At 35.7% G+C, this 16,184-nt stretch overlaps 1 long non-coding RNA gene across 1 annotated transcript in view; it reads left to right on the top strand.

Annotated features, from left to right (window-relative positions):
• LOC107497395 overlaps positions 1 to 14,936 on the top strand; it is a 43,978-nt gene extending 29,042 nt beyond the window's left edge. The window contains exons 3-4 of the long non-coding RNA XR_001593797.2: positions 7,468 to 7,575; positions 14,849 to 14,936. This is a non-coding gene — a long non-coding RNA (uncharacterized LOC107497395). The remainder of the gene's footprint in view (positions 1 to 7,467; positions 7,576 to 14,848) is intronic.
• The last annotated feature ends 1,248 nt before the right edge of the window (positions 14,937 to 16,184 follow it).

The raw sequence follows: 16,184 nt of genomic DNA, 5'->3' as shown, positions 1-16,184 counted from the left end.
GGAGGACCCCACAAAAATATAAAAATACATTTTTTACATTACATTATTGCTAAGTACATGTGTACATTCTTTGAACTAATATTTTAAAGGGTTTTCTAATATTGTAAAATATTTTTGAAAATAAGACTTTTCAATGACTACATAATGAAACTAGGTGAATACATAATTGTTAACTATTCACATACTTTTGGATATCGAAATTATAATGATATAATTTTGTAAAACAAAGTGTACTTGCATGTGTGTATATAAACAATACTTGTAGAATATATTCCAAGTATTAGGATTTTGAAAACTTTTTGATTGGAGTACCTGTGAGATATCTAAATGGAGATATCAAGTAGGGAATTAGATATGCAAGAACTCAGAAGAGAGGTCTGAACTGAACTATATAGTTCCGATTTTTCAGCATATAAATAAATCTTAAAGCCATGGGAATGGATAAGAAATTTCCAGAAATTTCCAGAAATTGTTCTAATTGATTTGTGTATCTCATTTTACTTAGTTTATATCAACTCTATAAAATGGCCATTATAATCCCCAATTTACAGATGTGGAATCAGGACTCAGAAACTCAAACCTGGGAATGACTACCTCCAAAGCTGATGCTCTTAATCATTGTAATATCATTATATTTTTATTAATTTCAGATCATTTCATCAGGGTTTTTAAACTGTTTTAACTTTGTAAATAAAAGACTTGACAAATAGTTAAGTAAAACAGAAAAGCCTTTTTGGAAACTAATTTCTTAGCATATACAAATAGCCTAAATTATCTTAATGCCATTTGACACAGTAATTCCACTTCTAAAATCTACTCTGAGGAAATAGAGGGGAAGATAAAGATGCTTTGCAAATGAATGGTCATTACCAGATTACTAAGAATCTTGGAAACCTGTAACAACCTAAATATCCAAAAGTATGTGAATAGTTAACAATTATGTATTCACCTAGTTTCATTATGTAGTCATTGAAAAGTCTTATGTTCAAAAATATTTTAAAACATTAGAAAACTCTTTAAAATGTTAGTTCAAAGAATACACACATGTATTTAGCAATAATATGATTTTAAAAAATGTATTTTTAATGTGCATGGAAAATATACCAAGTATTAAGAGTGCTTACCTCTATGTTGTAGAATAGTGAATAATGTTTATATTCTTCTTCATACTTTAAGGGCTTTCCTGATTTTTCTGCAATGACTATATATTACTTTATACACAGAAAAAATATTTTTTGTTTTATTTCTAATAAACACTGAATTTCAAAATCCAGGAGCAAAAACTGTATACTTTCTATTCTTTAACAAACTAAGCTATTTAATATATTAGCTCCAGCTACAGCATGTATTTGTATTTTTATTTGAAATTTTAATGAGTTTAAAAATACTGATCTAGAGAATTTCAAGAATTAATGTTTATATTGTGCTTTGAGATCACTGGATAAAAGGTTCTGCGTAAATGCAATGTATTATTATTTTGTTATTAAAGTAAATTGAAGGCAAAGCATATAATAAAAATTTCCCTGTGGCAAAATTTGAGGTCCATGTATGGTTCCATAGTGCTTAGATCACATTTAACTGTGAAAGTACCAACATTAAGATGAAAGTGTTTTTGCTGTGGTCTGGAATCAGCAGTGATTATGTACTGTACAGCATTCCATTTTTAATCACTTATATTTCATAGTAGATATTGAAATTATAAACCACAAAATTTTATAACAACTTAATAGGTACCAAAATTAGAAAAATGAAAAAAAATTTTTTTTCACAGGACTCACACAGCTAAAGTTTCATTTGGTAAAATAAATATTAAGAACATATTGATAGAAATGGAATTTTTAAATCTCAAACCACCATCAAACCTTCAAGGTGTACAATCATACTTTCAGTCAATTCCTATTATTCACATTTGAAGTGAGTAATAGAGGTTATCTGTCAGTCAGGTTCTCAGATCTTCAATAATCAAGAGATCAGTTAATGAGATACAAGTGAGAAGAAAAACCAGGGTATGCACAAAAAACTATATCTATCTAGTAATAGAGAAGATCAGGGAAGAAGAGGGGAAAAGATAGCTTGCTTTGAAGATGGAAAGGGAATTTAGAGTTTGTGCTGGGGATGCCAAAAACAGCTTCAGGGTAACAAAAGAATTGGAGAATTTAGGAAGGACTTTTTAAAAACCTAATCAAGGAATTGCCTTCAACATGCTATGAAGGAGGTAGGTAGACATTGGAATTCATTTTTTGTTTTGCAAATAATATTTAAAAAATATTTTTCAATTACAATCGACAGTCAATATTATATTTCAGGTATACAACACAGTGATTAGATGTTTATATAACTTATGAAGTTATCACCTCGATAAATTCAGCACCTATTGACACCATACACAGTTATTACACTCCATTCCCCATGCTATACTCTACATATATTCCCCATGCTATACTCTATATCCCTATGATTATTTTGTAAATACCAATTTCTACTTCTTAATCTCTCTCCCTTAACCTATTCTTCCACCTACCCCCAAATTCAACAACCATCAACATGCTCTCTGTATCAATGAGCTTGTTTCTGTTTTGTTCATTTATCCTGTTCTCTAGATTACACATATAAATAAAATCATGATATTTGTCTGTCTTTGTCTGACTTAATCCACTCAGCACAACACTCTGCAGGTCCTTCCATATTATTACATATGGCAGGATTATTTTTTTTATGGATGAATAATATTCCATTATGAATATGTACCAACTCTTTATCCATTCATTCACTGATGGACACTCAGGTTGCCTTCATATCTTGGCTATTGTAAATAATGCATCAATAAACATATGGATGCATGTGTTCCTTCAAAGTAGTGTTCAGGGTTTCTTCAGATAAATGCTCAGATGTGGGAAAGTCTATTTTGTATGGTATAAGTATTGCTACACCAGCTTTTTTGTTGTTGTTTTCGTTTTCATGAAATATCTTTTTCCATTCCTTTAGTCTGTGTGCGCCTTTCAATCTGAAGTGAGTCACTCGTAGGCAGCATATGTAAGGGTTTTGGGTTTTTGTCCATTCAACCACCCTATGTCTTTTGATTGAAGTATTTGATCTATTTACATTTAAACTAATTGTTGCTAGAAATGTAGTTATTGCCATTTTATCATTCATATTTTTAATTTTTTCTTCTTAAGTAACTCCCTTTAACATTTTGTGTAATACTGGTTTGGTGGTGATGAACTCTTAGCTTTTTCCTCTCTGGGAAAGCTCTTTATCTGTCCTTCAATTCTAAACGATAGCTCTCCTAGGTAGAATAATCTTGGTTGTAGGTCCCTGCTTTTTATCACTTTGAATATTTTGTGTCAGACCCCTGGCCTGCAAAGTTTCTGTTGAGAAATCAGCTGCCAGTCTTATGGGAGCTCCCCTGTGGCTAACTAACTGCTTTTCTCTTGCTGCTTTTAAGATTCTATTTGTTTTTAACCTTTGGTATTTTATTGATGATGTGTCTTGGTGTGGGCCTCTTTGGTTTCATCTTGTTTGGGACTCTGGGTTTCTATGTCTATTTCCTTTGCCAGATTAGGGAAGTTTTCCATTATTTTTCCTTCAAATAGATTTTCAATTCCTTGCTCTCTCTCTTCTCCTTCCGATACCTGTATGATGCAAATATTGTTACATTTAATGTTATCCCAGAAGCCTCTTAAACTGTCCTTTTTATTTTTTTTAACTTTTCTTTTTGTTGTTCTGATTGGGTATTTTCTGTTACCTTATCTTCCAAATTGCTGATTTGATTCCTTGCTTCATCTAATCTACTGTTGATTCCCTCTGATGTATTCTTTATTTTCGTTATTGCAGTCTTCATTTCTCACTGGTTCTTTTTTGTTTTGTTTTGTTTTGTTTTTTAATCTCCATTTGTATGTTTCTTATCTCTTTGTTTAAGTTCTCACTGAGATCATTAAGCATCCTCATAACCAGTGTTTTGAACTTTACATTTGGTAGATTTCTTGTCTCCATTTTCCTGGAGCTTTGTTTTGCTCTTTCATTTAAGATATGTTTTTTGCCTTCTCATTTTGGCTACCTCCTTGTGTTTGTTTCTATGTATTAGGTAGGGCTGCTATATACCCTGGTCTTAGTAGAGGGGCCTTATGTAGTAGGTGCCCTGTGGAGCCCAGTGGTACAGTCTCCCTGGTCACCTGAGTCTGTGTCCCTTGTATGGGTTCTGTGTGCTCTCCTGTTGTAGAGCCTTGGTTGCTGTTTGTACAACAGTGGGAAGGATTGATCCTCGGGCTGATTTGTTGTGAAGACTGGCTGTGACTACAGTGGAGGAGCTGTTGTGGTGGGATTGACCCTACAAAACAGGATTTGCTTTAGCAGGTCTCTGGTACCTGCTCCTTCTGCCCTTTGGGTATGTATTTGTGGAGGTGATTGGGTTGCGCTGTGGTGTAGTCTGAAGCTGGCCACCAGGTATATTGATTCTGGGGCCTCTTGGGAGTGGCTGTAGTGCATGCCAGGTCAGCTGTTGCCTATGCCCTTGGCTGCTTGGTATGAGCTACAAAATGATCTGCAGATGGTTTCCACTTGTACTTGGTTTGGAGGTGCCTTGGAGAGACTAAGCTGTGAACAAAGGCCAGTTGCTGCTAGTGCCAGGCTTGGGCCTGCTTAGAAAGAGATACAAGGCACTCCGAGGCTAGATACTGCTTGTTTGGCATTTATGAAGGTTTATTAGATTTTACAAACATCCACAGAATAAGCCAGAACTGGCTATATGGAAATACCACTGGAAGAAGCTTGGGTAGGCCCACAAGTTGGGTACGGCAAGGTCTCAGGGAATCACCAGGGCAGGGCAAACTATCTTAGCCAGGTTGATGGAGACTCAGATATGGCACCTGCCTACATCTTGCTGGGTCAGGGGAAGGGTCAACAAAGAAACGATGCTTCTGCCAGCACTGCTGTCTTAGAGAGAGCTTCCCCTCTAACCCTTGCCCTGAAGCCAGATAATCCAGTTTCTCCCCACCCGTTCATGGCTCCTTTCAAGCTACTGCACCAGTGCTGGAGCTCAGAGCGAGTGAGTCCATTATCAAGCAAGTTCATGCCTGGGTGCCTTAAGAGGAATGCTTGGTACTCCAGCTGCCCTTTGTCTCACTCGGCCACAATCTCAGCTGGTTTTAACAGCCAAGAGTTGTGGGGACTTCTTTTCCTGGCACTGGTGCTCTGAACTGGGGAGCTTGGAGGTTGGCTGAGACCCTTCGCCCCTTTGGGAGGACCTCCTCAACTGTGATATCCCTTCCAGTTCTCAACCACGACATGTGGGTATAGGACCAACCCATTCTGTATCTATGCCCCTCCTAACATTCTCAGTGTGGTGGCTTCTGTATAGCCTTGGTTATAGAACCTCTCTTTAGCTCGATTTCAGGTGATTCTCACTGGTGGTTGTTCTGTAGGTTAGTTGTAATTTTGATGTGGTTATGGGAAGAACCAACACAGCATTTACCTACTCTGCCATCTTGATGGAAACTCCAGAATTCATTTTTTAATTATATTTGTTGGCTAGACATTTTTCTTTGAATATGATTCTCTGTAGAAATTATGCTACCAGGGGCTCCAAGATTTATTTGAGTAACAAAGGAATATAATTGACCAAAACAAAGATGAGTTATAAATGTAATCACTCAAGTCAAATGTATAAGTTAAAGATCTTTTTCCTTTTATTATACAAGGCAAGAGAAAATAGTCCCATGTTTTAAGAGCTTAATTCTAATATTGGTTTACAAAACCATACTTGCCAAATTAAATTATTAGAATTAGTCAACCTTGAAAAATATGATGAGCTTAGGCAGCCATTTTTCACATCACATGAACTATTCTTTAAGATATAAAAACCTTCAATAATACATATTTTCTTTGATGTTTTTCAGTTGCCTAAACTGAAGTTAATGTTTTTTAAAAATTAATAAAACAATGTAAATTATATATAAGCCATAATATAATTTTGAAAAGCAGCAAATTAAATGTTTTAAGATATGAAGAGGTTAAGAGAGGAGTTCTAAATTTTAGTAAGTATTAGAATCATCTGGAGAGTTTATTTTAAATGTAGATTCCAGGATTTAGTACAGTTGTGAAGATTCTGATTCAGAAGGTCCTATGTGGAACCCAGTCATCTGGCCAAGTAATTCAGAAGCAGATTGGAAAATCACAGTTTGAGAACACTGAGTTAAGGTTTAATTCCAAATAATTGGAGAAAGTTTAGGGTATACTAAGCTACATATGATATTTTTCAGCAATATTTTACATACATAATATCCTAAAAGATAATCAATTTTAAGCCAGTTCTAAATTCACATACACAATTTCAGATCCACATATAATTTCCATGCAAACTTTGGCTAGCTCATTCTTAAACTTGGCCCTGCATTTTTAACTTCAGAAACCAATGTCCATGTGAACTGTTTTTATAGCAAATTTATTGTGGTAAATTATTGGCATAGTGTTGAATAATAAAACTGAGGTTATAAAAAATGTCATTACTTACATTAGAAAAGTTGAAACTCATTTACCTCTGCTTTTTCAACCTTTACTCACTGGTTTTGTCCATATGCATAAAACTAAAGAGAAATATATATAATTCTGTGAATCTGAGTAATGGACTTTTGAGTCTAAGTAAGGAACACTCAGATTTTCCTTAATATCTTTTCCTTGTAAATTGTCTATTTAATTTCCTTCATACCTTAATTTACACAACTGAAGTACAGACAACCATTATGTTTATCAATGGCTGGAACGTGTGTTACAGAAAATAATATCAGAATCACAAAGTTCTGTCAGAAAAATTGCTGCAACTTATCTCCATATGCACCACAGTAGTTCAGTTGGTATTCAAAAATTCAGACCTCAAAGCATTACATAGGTTTCTCTTTTATTAATGAATCCAAATGTTTGGTCATATTTCAATTAGAAAACATTAACACCAAACCGAGCACATCCTAGACTGGAATCTAGTCCTATTCACTGCTGTATCTCAGTGCCTAGAGTAGTTATGACAAGTAGTGGGAGGTCAATATGTATTTGTAAGAGCACATTAGTAAATTTTTGTACTTCAGGGTCAAAGATTGTATAGTTTGGGAGGGTCAAGTAGATTCACTCTTCTATGTGCAAGGGGATGACTATCAGTGATGTGTGAACAGAAGACAGTAAATCATATCAAGTTGTTATATAATGTTTGCAGTCATTAAAGTCTCTCAGAGTATGGTTTTACTTGTTTTTTTTTTTTTTTTTTTTTTTTTGCTTTCATCGCATAGGTGATCTGGAGTAGGTTGATAGTATTTCGAAGTCTTTGTCAAAACTATCACAGTAAACTTTCAGCAGTATAATAGTCAAATCTATGTCTCTGTGAGGGTTACTCACAGAGGATATATGAGCTCTGTGGTAAATTCACTTAGTTTACCTGAAACCTCTGAAGGATTTTAGAACATTTCTCTCTCTTCCTTATAGGGTCAGACATTGCACAAAGTCATGGGAGCCAAAACACATCATTACCTTCCAATATGTTCCTTAAGGAAGATGTGAGTCAGACCATGGATGAACTTAGAAAGAGATAAGGTGAGTTCCAGATGTTGTGAATCAGGCAGAATCAATTTAGCCTTTCTCTTGAGTATGGACTCACTAACAGGAAAGACTTTGACAAGTGGTAAAACAGGATGGTAAGCAGGGGAATTTTCCAGATAAGACATTCAGAATGTTTTTGTCATTTGAATGAAATGGTACAAACTCTCAAAACATCAAACATCAAGATTAAACAGAGTACATACAGAAATACAGAGTGAAACAAAATATAAATCATTTGCAATTTACCATTCTTGCATTATTCCCTTATCAGTGTTCCCCTTCATTGGCATAATAATTCAAATTTTCAAAAATAATTTGTACCCTGGTTTTTAATTGTAAAACAATTGATTACCTTATACAATGTTTAAAAATTGGGCCATGCTTGAAATTTAATTGTATTTCTATATATTTTGATAAACTAAATATATATTTAGAAGAACATTGTTGGATTCAAGTTGCTCTTCTATGTTTATTAGTAATCATTTTAGTTTGGTAGGACATCCAAATATACTTCTAACCAAAGACTTGATCAAATGATCACATTTGAACTTTCTGTGAAAATTCAATATCATCAAAATTTTCTTTTTCTCTTTAAAATTAATTTTGGAAACTTCATTAAAATGGTAAAGTTATAAGTTGACAGCTCTGCCACATCCAAACATACAAAAGTGATTTAAAAAAATAGAATAAGAGAAAGATGAAAAAATTATAGCTAAGCTCAAAATAAAGCAATCATCTCTATGGACTAGAAGCAAAGAAGTCATTGGGGCAGAAGCAGCAGTCATTCGGGGTTCTGTATCTAGAGAGAGGCAGGAATAATAAGGAATCTTCTCTCTGCTTAAAAAGAGGGTCAATATAGGTTTCTATGCCTGGGAAACGAGGCTGAAAAAATCTAGAATTGAATATTATCTGAGCTTATGACTTATATAAAATGTCATGCCTGTTATGAGCTGATTGTGTTCTCCCAAAATTCATGATCTGAAGGCCTAACCCACAGTACCTCAGAATTTGTTTGGAGAGAGGGTCTTTTAAAAAGAATTTAAGGTTAAACGAGATGATTGGAGTAGGTCTTTCCCAGTGGGAAGAACATGTGAAGACATTTGGAGAAGATAACCATCTAGAAACCAAGAGGAGAGAGCTTCAGAAGAAATTAACCCAGCCGACACATTGAACTTAGCCTACAAGACTGTGATTTGGAAACACTTTATCTTCACATGGTCTTCCTCTGTCCATATCTGAGTCCTAATATCCTCTTCTTATAAGAACACCATTCATATTGGATTAGGGCCCACCCATATGACCTCATTGTACCTTAATTACCTCTTTCAAGACCCTTTCTCCAATTACAATCACATTCTCAGGTACTGGTGGTTAGACCTTCAACATATGGATTTGGGGGGGCACCCAGTCCAGCCTGTGGCACTCATTTATCTTCAAACATCGGAACCTTCCAATACCAGGTTCTAGCAAGAACGATGGAACTCTCTTGTAGTGACAGAAGCAAAGAGCTGTTGGAGGAGGAGGCCAGAGTGGGGAGGGAGCTGTCTAAAACTCAGCGGTTGCAGAGACCTGACCCCATGGGAACATAAAAGCCCTTTGGAGAAGCCCTAACTCACAAACTACATTAAACTTCACCTTAGGAAAATTTGGGAAGATGGTTACCAGGGAACATTTAAATTTTCTGTGAATTCGAACAAATGGAGGCTCAGATTGAACACACACACACACACACACACACGCGCGCGCGCACACACACACGTGGGATGTGAAGGGATGGGAGAGATGGGAAAGGGAAGCATGCCAATCATCATCTCAGAACGTGAGTGCAGCTTTTATTGCTAAAGGAGAAAAACGTGAGAGGTGGAAAAGCTGAGAATGTGTTTTAAGAGATGCAGAGCCACACTACCTTCTGAACACTGCTTAGCAAATTTGTGCTACAGATTCTGCTTATGTTTAAGGCCAATTAGGTATGCAAGAGGAATGTTAAAAATAAATATTTATTTTAGTGCAATTCCTATGTCCTATTTTCAAAATCCTATATAACTTTAAGAATTTTAAAGTAAACACAAGCAAAAAAAGACATGGAAAAGTCTTATGTATGGCCTTATTTCTTAGATAAATTCAGCCACAGGAAGACTGCCATTGCTCACAGAGCTGCTCCCCTGATAACTAATCAATACTTTTAAGTCAAATGTACAAATGCAGCCAATGAAGAAGAGGCTCAAACATTTATTTATTTGTTTATTTGTTTATTCAAATAATGCCAATGAATATACAAGAGCAAATGAGAGAGATGAGGTGCCTGCACAAATAGGAAAAGTATTTCTGTATGTTCCAAATAAGAGTAATCTAAATATGGTTTAATAGAGGACTATTTACAAAATCACAGGCAGAGTTCAGGGAAACTAATGAGCAAAAGTGCAGTACTCTGCGTTCAGTAACACACAGCTGTCGCCATCATAAATTCAAAGGGGTAGGGAAAGGGAAAATAGTAGAACTAAGAAGGAGACAGCCTTGTGGAGAGGGCCACCTTGAAAGAAGCTGTGACTTTTAGTCCAAGAGAGTAGTCAGCCCCAAGGGAATAGTCAGGAAGGGACCTAGAGGAATAAAACCTCCCATTCTCTCTCCTCCCTCTCTGTGTCTCATGCGAGGGCACCCCATTAACCAAATCCAGCCTGAGGTCAGAAGACAAGGGAGCCCACTCATCAAGCCCACGTAGGTCAGCCTCCAGGGCCGGGAACAGGGTGAAGCAGAGTGGAGGCTCTATTGGAGATAGGAATAGAAGATGTCTGGCCAAGAATCCTATCTCTACACTCCATCTACTTGAATCCAGAGGAGCCCACTCCCTTTTACACACACCATGTTGGACCTCACCTCAATTAATGGCCTCTCCAAATATTTGATGTTTTATAGTAATGGCAAGGAACTTCACTTTCAAAGAATTTGGACACTCATAAATGAGATCAACACTTACAAATTTCAAAGCACTTGCTTCAAACACTCCCAAAGGGTCTCTTTTGAAAGGCTGGGAGTTTTATTCTGGCAAGGATTGGTGATAATAATAGCTTAGTCAGGGGTGGCTCTTGCAGCCTGTGCCTGGTTAGGAATACTTCAAAAACTTAGATTCTGAGATGAAATTTAGTCTCCCACTAGAAAAGAAAGCCTTTAAAAATTACCAAGGCTAGTAAAATGAACCAATATAAACTGTTGTATCATTTCTCCATGCCAACATCAACATCTCCCTCACCACCACCTTTCTTTCTTATTACCCCAACATTATCTGCCCTTGTTTTGAGTCAATTACTAAAAATTTTTAGAGTATCCATCCTTTCCCTTTGTATATTTTAAATGTCTTGAATACCCTTTAATCTGTAAGTCACAAAGTATTTTATAAACTTTAATTTTCCAAACAAATATGAGAGGTTAAAACATAATTATCCCTTTTCTCCCACTTGTTTAAATAAAAGAAACACAGAAACGATAAGAAACCACACCCTTGGTCTCAGAGTAAGTCTGTTGCAGAATGGGATTCAACTTGCCTAGTCACTCACAATCTTTTCAGTTTTATACCACTGAAAAGAATATGTCAGTCTTTTATTTTCATTACCCTACCCTGATAATTGAAGAGACTCCTCAGAAAACTAATGATTATAGAGCACATAATACGTATCAGGCACTGTGCTTTAGATCAGTGATTTTCACACCTCGTTGCACATTCAGAGCCTCTGGAGAGCTTTAAAATATCCTGATGCCCAGGCTGCACCCTATGCCAATTAAATCATGAGCTTTGGGCATGGGGCCCAGATATAAGAATTTTTTTAAACTTCCCATATGATTCTAATGTGCCATCAAATGTGAGAAGCAGAATTTTAAATCCCTACCATTTAAAGTGTAGTAGGCAGACCAACAGCATCAACATCATCTGAGAGTTTCTTAGACATGCAAAATTTCATGTGCCACCCCAGGCCTACTGAAGTGGTGTTCACTTTAACAAGCTCCCCAATGGTTAACATGCACATTGAAGTTTAGGAAATACTGTTTTAAATAATCAAATAAGCAAATGAGGTCAGTGACACTATCCCTGGTTATAAATTAAAAAAAAGAAAAAAAAAAAAAAACATGTTCAGGAAGGTCAAGTACACCAGGTCCTTGAATGACAGTGTTTCATTCGTTGTTTGGTATAACGATTAAAAAAATAAATTAATTAATTAATTCCCCTCTGGGGCTACTGTCAGCGTGGAGTTTGCACTTTCTGCATGGGTTTTCTCTGGGTACTCCAGTTTTCTCCCAAAGATGTGCACATTAGGTTCTTTGATGTGTTTAAACTGTCCCAGTCTGAGCAAGTGTGGGTGTGGGTGTGAGTGGCCCTGCAATGGAAGCGTGTACTGTTCAGGGCCGGTTCCCACCTGGTGCCCTGAGCTGCCAGGATGGACTTCTGCCACTCATGACTCTGAACTGGAATAAGCAGGTTGGAAAATTATTATCTTACTTATTTTTATTCTTTCGTAAATGTAAATATAACTCACATTTATTTTCACTATTTATTATTAGAGATGATTTGGGTCTTTATGTAGAAGTTTGGTTATGTTTTTGTAACCCGAAAGCTTTCAAAGGAACTTAACTCTCATTTATATCAATTAGCCTATGGTGAAATTGGTTTCATTTTAAGCCGTTAAGGTTAAAGTCACAGTTTCGAAGAAGCTATCGATGACATTAAGTGAGGACTTAACTGTAATAATGCACAGCTTCTAATATGGGTACAATTGACTTAGAAGTTCATGAGTTTTGACCACACGAATTTAAAACTGAAGAAGAGTTGCAGACTGTTTTCAAAAGCTCATGAAAGTTTTGAAACCTCACCCAAGAATTATTGCAAAGGGGAGAAAAAAAAGGTATGCATTTGGAAGGGTTTATCATCCCAGAAGCCCTCCAAGAAAACCTGCAGATCTAAGGACCACAGTTTGTGAACCACTGTTCCCTTCCATTCCCCTTCGCCTATGACTCCATGTCTGTGTGATGTGAGTACTTAATTTCTTTTCAATTGAAAGAAGATGTATAAAGAGAATAAGCTTTATCCTAGATGGATGGACACACGCACACACACGCACGCGCGCGCACACACACACGCACAGAGCATTCCTCTAAATAGCCCAAGTACTCAGAATTTTACACGAAATGTCCCTTTGGAAGGCACGTTGACAAAAGGTAACATTGTACGTGGGCTCTTTTACACACCTGTTAGCAGTTGAACCTAATTGTTCAGCATCTGGTACTGATTTGAGATTCTTTCACTATATCTCATTATTCCTTTTCCATGATCTTTTCTGGTTTGGAGCTGCTGCTGCTGCTGTTTCTGCACAATGTATCAATATTTAAAGCTAAAAAGACATACGTTATAAGAACTCCAGAGAGAGACATAAAAATTACTTCTTTACCATTTCGTAGTCGAATTTATTTAAACAGACGATGGTGATTATTAAGTGTGGAAAAATCTAAGGGCAAGAAAAGATTTAACTAGTTGACTATCCTTTTTTTTGCATCTTTTTCTAAACTTGAGGTACTTTGGCTAAATGCATAAACATCTGATTTAGAGATATTTGTGGATTAGAATGACAAGGAATATTGTCATGAGTAGAGAAAGATGCCTTTCCTGGGTTGGAAATTCTCTGAGGCTTAAGTACATGTGCACAAGGATTGCATCATTGAAGCAAGATGCCCTTGATGGAAAATTTCAGAGAATAAACTATTTTTGGAAGAAATGAGGAAGATGATAAAGGCATGAGATTTTAAATGTATAGAATAAAAAGAAAGAAATGGTTATATACAAAAAATACAAACACACATATGAGATGATCACATATCAAGTTGCTACTTAAGAGTGTTTATTTGCAAATCTAACATGGCTTTCCTTGAGTGTGCTATATAGCAGCAAGATGAATGGCTACCTTTGAAACCAAAATGCCATCTGAGGTTGAGCTATTAGAAGCAAACCCAGACTAAAGCATTAAACAGTCATGAATCACATCTTAATAAATAAAATCAACATAGACATCGTCAATTATATTTAAAATAGTCCATAAAGAAAGATGATAAGCTATCCAATAATTTTATCCATGTAAAAAATATTTTTAAAAGCATATAATGAACTTGTTTCTTTAATAAACCTGGGAAATGCAGTATATTCTCCTAATTATTCTGACTTGGAAGAAAAATATTAACTCTGCAGCCAAATAGTGCAACAGAACACATATTTAAAACAAACACCTAAGAAACTGAATTACACTGAAACTAAGTAAAAATCAGGCTTATATTCGTCTTCTTCTAAATGAATTTTCATATTTAAGGACCACAAAGGCCTAATAATGGAACAATTTTATTTATCAAGCAGGACCTCCAAGAAGAGCTATAAAGTAAGGCATTCCTGAAAAAAAAAAAATTTGAAATGACTTAGATTTCTTAAATCATTCAATGGCAAAGTTTATTAAGCTATTCAATGCTGTGACCACATACTTTTATAGCATGGATCCACATTCATTTCTGCCTACATAGAAATCTCTCCCCCCGCCCCCTTAGACATTTACTGAATGTGAATTAATCATGCTGCCATGATATATTTTTCCAGTTTCTCCATGCCTGAGCCATTCTCCATATCATTTTTTAATCTCTACATTCACCAAATGACTGGTACTGCCTCTGATCCCAGAAGCTTGGCTTACATGTAATGCTCAGGCTGAGAGCAAAGACAGTGAATCAATGGCATTGGGATGGTGTTGGAAAATACTTTAACTGTCTGTCCTTAAATCTCTAGTTAGTATTACACATTTCTTCTTCAGTCGAGAAGAGCAGATGTGTCACTAGAGGTTGTATGTTTAACTGAGATCAGAATTTTCACTCTGTAGTTGATAGTTTGCTTTGTCATGTCAACATATGCATCATATTATTTTGCACACATATTTAAAACATTATAATAAACAATTTGCATGAATATTTATAACCCCAAGTTTAATATTTATAATTGCATTAATACGCATCACTATTGATGGAGTTAGGTTTGGATTTACCTATTAGTGCTCTTATAAATCTCATTAATAGACTGTGATAGAGGTCTCCTTAGCAATGTGCCCCAGTGTGCCCTCAAGTAATTCTGCAACTGTAGCAATAGAAAGCATTAAAGTATCTTGAGACAATTTTCCTTTAAAATAGTGTCTCCATTGCTTGCCAGATATTTATTGAAACACTGTTTATGTCTTTATCTTTCTTAATGCAGAATTGGCAACGATATTGGCTTCAGAAGGGAATTATTGTGTAGGAAGAATGCTAAATGATAAAGAACATATTCACTTACTCTTATTAAGGTGAGTAACATATTTTTTATAACAGAAAAAATATATGCTGACTTAAAGATTATGATCTTCAGTAGAATTAGATAAACATTAACATCAAGTTCACAGTCAAAGTTGTATTTTTGGCTGACTCTTGAGTTTTTGCTGTGTGGAGGAGCATATATTTTGAAAGACTGAATGAAAACAGAAGATTGATGACATAAACTATAAATTCAAACCCATACCTCCTTAATTTATACCATATTCTCCTTCCAAATCAAATATTTGAGGGATGATGAACCTGACCCCAACCAAGAAGCAGCAATGTGATGTAAAGAGTATGAGTCAGACTAGACTGTAGTCCTACCTCTGCCACCATCTAGCTGTATGACCTTGGACAGGAACCTGAGCATTTGGAGAGTTCTGCTTCCTTAGTGTAAAATGGTGCTTGTAGGATTAGATGATCTCTTAGGTCCCTTCAAAGCATCAGCCATTCTGTAAAGCCTTAAAGTAAAGAACCAAGCAGCAGCCATTCTGCCCCCACTTCTTACCTGGCTACTCGTAGTGTTATTGTAAATCTCATATGAGGCAAGATTTGTCAGAATTTTTGGAAATGTAAAGAGTACGAAGCAATGTAAGACAATGAGAGACAAGGCAGAGGTGACATTCTGTAGCTAATTATCTCTTGATTCATTAGCTTTAAGTCTTCGTACCCTGCTACTTCTAACCTGGGTCTGTTTTCTTTATCTTATGTATCTTTCGTATCTTTCGTTTATTGCCCCACACTCAGAGTCGCAACCTCAACCCAAATCAGGACACCTTTTTAACATTATAAAATTTCCAGAGGCAGTATATGATATTCGTAATTTCTCAAAATATATATAATCAACAGTTAACAAATGTTTTTTAAGTATCCAGGGATGTAATGGAGTATAAAAACAGATTCATGGAGCTTACTCTAAAGTGGGGAAAGATATATCATAAAATAATCACATAGGTAAAAACAAAATACAAAATAATAAAGAGGCACAATGAATTTAGCAACTTTAGTGAACTTGTATTTTATCAATCATAATATCTCCTACATGCATCTAAAAAATAGCATATGCATGTACGGGCATGCCATTTGTTCAGATTGCATTTGATGCTTGACGCAGGCCATTTTCAATAAAACGTCTGCTCCAGGGTAGGAATTTCTGCACTACATGACCATTGTGCCCCTGGTGAGAATTCAAGCAGATTGAGGGCAGAGGTCTTGCATATTAATTAAATATTTGACAA

The sequence above is a fragment of the Rousettus aegyptiacus genome, unplaced genomic scaffold (assembly GCF_014176215.1).
Source record: "Rousettus aegyptiacus isolate mRouAeg1 unplaced genomic scaffold, mRouAeg1.p scaffold_m13_p_8, whole genome shotgun sequence".
Taxonomy (NCBI): domain Eukaryota; kingdom Metazoa; phylum Chordata; class Mammalia; order Chiroptera; family Pteropodidae; genus Rousettus; species Rousettus aegyptiacus.
This window is presented reverse-complemented; position numbering and strand designations above follow the sequence as displayed.